At 40.8% G+C, this 9,373-nt stretch overlaps 1 non-coding gene across 1 annotated transcript; it reads left to right on the plus strand.

Annotated features, from left to right (window-relative positions):
* The first annotated feature begins 917 nt into the window (after positions 1-917).
* Positions 918-1,024, plus strand: LOC141624686 (small nucleolar RNA R71). Its single transcript, XR_012534492.1, has one exon. It is a non-coding gene; the product is annotated as a small nucleolar RNA R71 (small nucleolar RNA).
* Positions 1,025-9,373: the final 8,349 nt, after the last annotated feature.

The following is a 9,373-nucleotide window of genomic DNA, read 5'->3' on the forward strand; positions in this document are numbered from 1 at the left end:
ACCTCATCCTCAACTTGCTTCTTTGGTGCTTCATACCTTGTACCACTTCTCAAGTGAATGGCACTAACCGTTTCATGTCTAGGGGGATTACTTTGAGGTGGTAATTGCCCCTTTGTCTTTGAGAGCTAGAAGATGCTAATTGAGTCAATTGTGTTTCCAACATCTTGGTGTGAGCTAGAATGTTGTTGATGGTGGTTTCTTTTGCTTGGCTATCTTTTTGCATTTGGGTGAAAAATTCTTGTTGATTCTTTTGCATTTGGAGGACCGCTTTTTGGACATCAAAACCTTGGTCATTTTGGTGATTGTATGGATTTTGATTTTGGTAACCTTGGTTTTGATTGTAAAAGGGTCTTTGATTTTGGTTTCTCATGGGTGGTGGAGTGTATGTTGTTTGAGGGTTTTGAACATTTTGGCTTTTGTATGAGAGATTTGGATGGAACTTGGTGTTTTCATTGTAAAAATTTGAATAAGGGGTACCACTTTTATATGCTTGGGAAGCATTCACTTGTTCGGTTGTTCCCCTACACTCACTTGGGTCATGACCCAAAGTTCCACAATTCTCACATATCCCACTTGGGATTGATGAGGATGCCGTCATGGCATTGACATGATGCTTCGATGATTTTGAGTTTTCCTCAAGTCTAGCCATAGCTTGTTCAAACTTCAAGTTGATTGTATCGATATGGGAGCTTAGTTGGGCACCTAATTGAATAACGGCGTCCACTTCATACTTTCCTCCTCTAGTAGCCTTGCGAGGCCTACTATATTGTGAATTGTGGATTGCCATCTCTTCAATTTTGCTCCAAGTTTGGTTGTCATCAACCTCGGTGAACATCCCATTCTATCCCATATTGAGAATGTTCCTAGAATATTCATATAAACCATTCCAAAATTGTTGCACCAAAAACCATTCGCTAAGTCCATGGTGAGGACATGAGCGACAAATTCCAATGAACCGCTCCCAAGCTTCATACAAAGACTCTTCATCCCTTTGCTTAAAACACGTAATTTGAGCTCTTAGCATGTTGGTCTTTTCCGGTGGGTAGAATTTTTTGTAGAAAGCTAGAGCCAACTTCTTCCAAGAATCTATTCCAAGGGTGGCCTTATCAAGGCCCTTCAACCATTGCTTTGCGGTGCCGATTAAGGAAAAAGGAAATAAGACCCATCTAATTTGGTCTTGAGTCACGCCCGTTTGAGAGATAGCATCACAATAATCGCAAAAGGTTTCCATATGAGAATGAGGATCCTCACTAGGCATCCCCCCAAATTGGCTCCTCTCAACTAGTTGGATGAAGGCGGACTTGGCAATAAAATTTCCGGTGAGATGTTGCGGTGTAGGAGTACCATTTGGTAGATTCTCCTCGGTGGGTACGGAGTGTGACGAGAATTTTGGCATTGTAGGTGGATTTTGTGGGGTATTGTGTAATGGGTTTTCTTCTCCTTCTATTGCGAAAGGATTGACAAACTCACTAGTGGGTTGAACAACTTCACCAACACCTCTCAAATTCCTCCTAACAAGTCTCCTATTGTTCGTCAAGGTTCTTTCGATTTCACGGTCAAAAGGTAACAAATCACTTTGTAACCTTCTAGACATGCAAAATATCAAACAACTCAAAAACAATTAGAACAAACCTTGAGGAGTTTTACTTCCTCAAGGTGAAGAAAGACACAACTAATAACAATAAAAAGAAATCTAAATCAAAAAAACACCGTCCCCGGCAACGGCGCCATTTTTGATGCGATCCCGCTAAGTGTTCACAAATTGAGATGTGGTCGTTGGTCACGGTCGAATCAAAACACAATTTATAGCTTAACAAGCAACTCTACAATTAGTAAAGAGGCAAGTAAAGGTCGGATCCCAAGGGACGGGAGTTGAAATGAGATTTCTATTGTAACTAGTGGTGTCTAAGGGGTGTCACAAATTGGGTTGATGTAGAAGGTTACTAAACTAGAATAACAATGAAAATAAACAAGCAAGATGAATAAAAAGGGGTGTAAACAATTGATTGAAGGCACTAGGGTGTCATGGGATCATAGGGGAATCATGGGATATGATAATACAAACATGTTCTCAAATTATAAGCAAGCAATTATTGTTGTGATGGATTGAGTTGGGTTATATCTTACAATCCTAGGAAAGTTTGGGTCCCGGAGCCGAATCGATTAGATTGTACAACACCTACAAGTCGACTTAATCTTCCCTACTCAACAACATGCATGGTCTAATGAGACTCGAGTTGGGTTATGTCTTACAAGTCTCATTGAAAAGATAGGAGATGATAGTAAATGCAAGGATTCATAGGCTTAGCATTTCATCAAATATAACATGTGCATGAGTTGAGATCAAAACAAGCAAGCAAATAAAACATGAAAGCATATTAATTTAAGCATGAATCATTCCCCATGTTGGTTTCCCCTAATCACCCATTAACCCTAGCTAAGAGACTACTCACTCATTATCATGTTGATCATGCTAGCAAGGTTGTCAATCATACTAACAATATGAAACATGATGAATAAATGAAAGTAATTAACAATAATTAAAAAGGGATTAAGAGATTATACCTACTAATGATTCCAATAATAAAGCAAGAATAATAGAAGTACTTGAATGCTAGATTGAGAGGTTGTCAATCTCCCAATAATAACCCAAATAATCTTCAATTACCCAAAATAAAGGATGAACAAAAGAGAGATTAAAGAACTAAAACTTGGATTAAAACTTGATTAATACTTGATTACAATATTTAAGAGAGATTTGATTGATATTAACTACACTAATTATTGATAAGAAGAACATGCTCCTCTAATTAGCCTAATGGGGTATTTATAGTGAAAATTAGGGAGGATGCATTAGGGTTAACTAAGGGCTAAACTAGTAATTACACTTTTAAGTTGAGCAAGGAGGACTGGTATTTTCCGAGAGAAGGGCTTCTCTTTTCGTAGCTTGAAGAAGACAATCCGTGCTGTGAAGAAATCCGGGCGGAATAAGGTCGGGACGGACGGATTTGGGCGGTGGAATCCGAGCGGATTCTGAGGAATTCGGACAGATTGTTGAGGGGGAATCCGAGCGGATTCAGGCACGGGACGCTCGGATTGTGCAGGGGCTGGACGGGCGGATTGTTGACAATCCGCTCGGATTGTCGTCACAAAGATAGTAACTTCTTCTTTTCTTCCCTTTTCTTCATAAATTCCTTGGGGATTTCCTTGGGGACTCAAGGATCTTTCCTCAACATTGCTCTTCTACTATGATATGTATAAAGGCCTTCTAATCTTGTCTCTCCTTGATGCTTGGTCATTGAATTCGATCAATTTAGTCTCGTTTTGCCATGAAAATGCAAGATTCTTACTCCTTTCCTACCAAGGGATCAAAATCTCAAAGAATATGCAAAACAAAGAACTAAAGATAAGAAATGACTCAAATAAGCACTAAAAAGCATGGAAACAAGGCTAATTCGGGGGCTAAATATGCGCCAATTATGGTCACATCACCTACCTCATACATTAACTACCTGATACAACTATTCCGTTTACTCATCCAACACTTAATCATCAACAACAATTAATTACTAGTCACCAAAATGTAGTAAATCATCCAGCACTTATACAAGAAGCAAGTTAACGGTCATCTTAAATTAATTCCACGACATTAGTATTACTTCTTTAAATCATTTATATTACTCAACAATGTAACGATTCAATTACTTAACAACTTGCTTAACAAAACGGCTAATCAACTTGGAAATGAAATACAACAGTACAATGAATTCCTACAATTACCAACAATTACTCAAAACAACTACTCAAAATGTAATAAGGTTGTCATAATTTGTCATTTCCTCACGCGACATTACTCTTCCCCTTTTAAAAAGGAACTTCGTCCCCGAAGTTCACCTTCAAGACGAACTATACACATTACACGAGACGATAATTTCAGTCAATACTAACATTATGAAATAATTGTATTATACGTTGAGACTAACAACGTTTATGGTACTTCATTGACATTACATAAATAGAATGTTTTCATATTGAAAGCCATATTAAATGTAGAGAACACAATTACTTAAGTGAAATGTTCCATCACCCAACTATTATACATGAACACCGAGAAACTCCTTAAGTGACATTACGCAAACATGTGTACTCGACACGACAAATTGTTAATTCAAGACCGCAACAAGAAACTATAACCACCATTTAACATTGTACTTCAAGCAATTCAATTAAGCGTCCAAAAGGGCGAAAATAATGAAACCATACTTATAATGTATAAACCGTATTTGAAACATGATGACATGATTACCAACAATGACAATGGAGCTTACTATCAACAAAGTATATATATGCATAATGACCATAACAATTTATAATGAAACCTACGATAAACAGAGGCACTCGATCGAGCTAAGGAGCAACTCAATCGAGTTGACGCTAATCGATCGAGTTCGACAGCTACTCGATCGAGTATGTCGAATCCAGTAAGCACTTCCAATCTACATACACTGTTACTCGACCGAGTGAGGGGCACTCGATCGAGTAACCACAGGTCAAGTTACTCTAACAACATGTTGTCAAATCCAAGGAAACATAACTATTGCCGGAGTTTCATCTCCGACATCATCCACCTGCATAGCGAGTTTCAAAATCCAACAAAATACGACCTTATAGCCAAGTACAAAACGAAGTATATCCAAAGTATCAACAAAACAAGCAACTACCAACTAAGAATCCATGAAAACGGATATATAACAACAAGAAACAACATCACTCTAAACCCGGCTCCTCTATCTCCTCATCTCTACCTCCTCCTCCGGATGTGCCTGCTCCAGCTGTACGCTCGCCTGTGGTAGCTCCAGTCCCCAAGTCTGATCCGACTCGCCATGGTGCCAAGCAACCGAAAGGGTAACTCCTAGGCTCTCCCCATGTAGCCCTATCTACACAAAAGGAGTGGAAGACTCCACTATCATCCCCGACACCCCTCCACCACACCGGTTGAGTCGCGTTGGTCCCGATGCCCTGCACATACGCCATCTCGTGAAGGTTCCGGAGCGTCAACGTGGCGGATACCCTCTCGATGAGCTCACTCACCTGCATCGCGGGACTGAAGGAAGATGGGTAACTCGGGTACTGGTACTGTGGAGGCATGGGTTGCTCTGACTGAGTTTCTGCAACCCTTTCTCTCACCCGTCTAGGACCCCTCCCCACTCTAGGCTGCTGATCCTCAGGTCTAGTCTGATCCCCCTTGGTCGACACTGGCATCACCTCCAAAATACCATCATCAATGAGGTAGGTTTGCCGGGCAGGGGTCTCCTCATCGTCATCGGAGTCCGATACAACCACCGCCGCCGTTAGAGGCTCAGTCATAGGAAGATGCTCGGGGTCAGGCAGTCTCATCCAACTCATACCCCATACTCTCCAGGCTAACCCACCACCCTCCAAAGTCCTCAACCATTTTTGGTCGATGAAGTAGTCTCAGCCCAAAGTAGGCACAGTTAAGACCATAGGTGTAAGGGCCGAAGAGGCCTCAAAGGTAGTCAACCGCTCAGCTAACCGTGTGGAAGTGGCACCACAAATCAAGTACCGGGATGAAGAGATGCCCATCAAAGCCAAGCTAGCACAAACTATAGCCGGGGCACTAAAGGAGACTCTCGGGGCTCGGGTGGGGTTGAGATAGGCGACCAACAACATAATCTCATGTGAGTTCAGCTTACTCACATCCTTCCTATCGTACAACAGACAGGTCAAAGCTCGAAGGAAGATCTTCAAAGTGACATGTTGAACATCATTAATCAACATGTTACTCGAAGTAGGAGCGGCCTTAACAGTGAAATAGGGCATATAAATACTAGCCCCACACTCAGTTGAGATGTCTCTAAGAGATCCCTTCTCAGGTCGAGCAAGTCCCAGGTGAGAAGCAAACTGGTCCATAGACAAAAGAAAACGGGTGTTCATAAGACGAAACTGCACGTTTTTAGCCGCTGCATCATACAAAAAGAAGCTCATAAACTCCAGAGTCAAGAAGGGGGTAAGAGTGCTTCCTAAGTCGGTACAACCCCGCCAAACCCAATATCTCAAATATATGCCTCACATCTGTCTTTATTTTCAAGTCCTCAAGGATTGTAGTGTCTATACATCGTGTAGGTTTCATCCGGCGCTTCTGCAACTCAATAAAAGCATCTCTTTGCTCAAAGTTAGCAAAGATAACGGTAGGGTACTCGGGAACGGGTGGAATAGTGGGTCCCTGACTCCCCTCCCCCACCTCGGGTTCAGAGGGCCATGCTCTCTTATTCTGCCGGGTCGCAGCTGCGGCTCTTGGCATCTGTTTCAACATATATTTAGGCACACAAAACGGACACTTACTTGAATAAAATGAACTTTTAAAAGCATACTCATTAGTAAAGAGACAACAATTTAAATTAGTTTTCACAAAACGACCAACAATTTCCCAAAACATGTTACTCCCATATCTCATAAAACACGGTCTTATGACTTTCAAAACACGAAATTTCAACAATAATCAGAAATTTCGGGTATTAACCCCCTCAAAATAGCTTCACAAAAAGGTAATTATCATAGAAATTTGGGGCGAATTTCAGTTTTGGGCACTTTTAAGACGGAATTTTAAGACAAAGTTTTGGGTAAAATTAGTCAAAATCACCACCATACATGATACTAACAACATACTTTACTCTATTTTCCCTTCTTTATACTCAAAAGACAAACAAAAATTTAATTTGTAACCCAAACTCTAGAAATTTCGGTCCATATGTACTCCCTAATTAGTTTGATTTTGCAACTTCTAGCATCAATAATCAACAAACTAAAGCAATTTTACCAAAATACAACAACTATAAACAAAAATCTATGAGTATAAATCGAATTTTTCAAAAAACTAACACTGTTATATGTTTCTAGTTGATTAAAACATAGAGAAAGAGTAGCATTCTCACCTTGAATGATTTGCAATTGGGTAGAATGGATTAACAAGGAGAAAACAAGAGGATTAGGCACAATCTCCACCAAGAACTTTAAGAGAATGAGTATTTTTAGAGATTTAGGGTTTGCCCAAAAAGAAATAGAAGAACGAATGAATTAGGGAAAGCATAGGAATCCCGCTATAATACGGGTACTGTAGCACTTACTCGATCGAGTAACTCGGGTACTCGATCGAGTGGCCTCTCCTCGATCGAGTTGGAGCTACTCGATCGAGTTTTTGCTGGCAGTCCCAACGTTTTCGATCTAATAACCCTATAACTAGATCGAGTAAGGTCTACTCGGTCGTGTAGGCACTCGTACTCGGTCGAATAAGGTTAGGAACAAGGTCAAAAGTTACGAGTTCGGTTAACGGTTCCTGCAAAATAACTCGCGCCGAGTCCAAGGTACATTTGGAACTCGTCACTGATTATTTCATCCAATTACGATCCATCAATACTAACTCAAATGCAACATAACTATCTTATCCGAACATTACTCATATTACTCCATCCTATATCAAACATTATACAAAACGATTCATTATGACTTGCTTCAATTCACATGAATGTACAATAGCACATTATTCTACGTTCACTTAAGCATATGCAAATTCAATCGTTCAACATGTGATTGCACTATACTAAGCATCCATTTAGCAATATAGTTACCACTTACTACTCATGTTTGCTCAAAGTTTTAATATATCGCAACAGTTCTATAACAAGATATCTCACATAACTATGCCGATTCACATGAGCACGCAACAACATTCATCCATTAAATTCCACTACATTACATGTCAATTTACACTAACTAGAACCCATATAAAGATTCACAGCTCATTATCACCATCACATTATCAAATTCTCGTATGCAACTCGTAGCACATTCACCATCTCTATTACATCCACACACACACACACACACGCATACACACACACACACACACACACACACACACACACACACACACACACACACACACACACACACATACACACACACACACACACACACACACACTTCCAACCCTTCATAACCCTTCACGATTCATCATTACTATTTGCACGCACTAGGCATTACTATAGACTCCATCACAGCTATATCTAATCTATATATCATACACAACTATCCACACAATTCCCGACTCAATATCCCATACAAGGTAGCTGGCTTAAGCATATTGGGGCCATAATTTTGAAATGGGGGCACCTTCTCACCCAAAATCAAGCAACTTCCGGGGCTCCCAACATATATACACCGGGTTCATTTTAGTAGACTCGCTACGTTCATTAGGCTCATTAGTTACAGGTTCCAAAATCGTCGCTCTAATACCACTTTGTAACACCCTCATTTACCAAGAAGCCTTAACATGACCTTCCCTAGCAGATAAAGACGTTACCATCTCGGTTTCCTGAGGAACAATAATAATCAAATGTCGATAAAAGAACGATTATATTAAATTAAAAGTGATTAGACAACACAAAAGATATAACTCGTGACATCTATCGACTATGTGAAATTATCTTTGCCATGACTCATGGTAGACTCGTCCCTCCAAACACCCAGCTATGATCCAGATATCAACCTAATAAGACCGACTGCTCACCATAGTGGATCACGGCAGACACAACACAAGAAGACAATACAACAACACCACACAAGGTCAGTAACTGAAGGAATATACAAAAGCAGACACAGCAAGACACAGCAAGACACAGCAACAAACATACACCACCTCCTCCAATCACCCACACACCTCTGAATGCCCGAAGGTCCAGTCCTACCAGATTACCAATCGCAACCGGTAATCCACGCCGCCAGTGGGGGACCACATCCGTACCCATCTAATCCCCGCTCATCAATCCCGAGCGATAACCCATGTTCCTTAATGTGTACATCCCCTCCTGTGGCGGGTCCTACAGAGGGTGAATCAAGGGCGTTAAGCCACTCCCGCAAGTGACTCCACTCAGCCGAGGGCGCACCTCGCGAACCACAGACAAATAAACAACAACAACCAACTACAACCAATCCATACTACCAACAACGATACCAAAACCAATTAGACAATACAATCGACATACTAAACAACCAACAATACTGAGTAGCAAAACCTCCCTCTAGCAAACCACAGCGATTTCCACACACGACCATAAGACAACAAGCAACCACCATAACCACCTATAAAAAACAGTATAACCATCTATTACTACTACCATAATCACAACCGAAACCAAGGAAGACGACGACGACGACGATGATGATGATGATGATGATGATGATGATGATGATGATGACATACCTATACATAGCATTCCGGTGAAAAGACCGTTATCCGACTCAAGCTTCCCATCCCCAAGACATCTCCAGTCTCAAATGCTCCAAAGAGATGAAT

The sequence above is a fragment of the Silene latifolia genome, chromosome X (genome assembly GCF_048544455.1).
Source record: "Silene latifolia isolate original U9 population chromosome X, ASM4854445v1, whole genome shotgun sequence".
NCBI lineage: Eukaryota > Viridiplantae > Streptophyta > Magnoliopsida > Caryophyllales > Caryophyllaceae > Silene > Silene latifolia.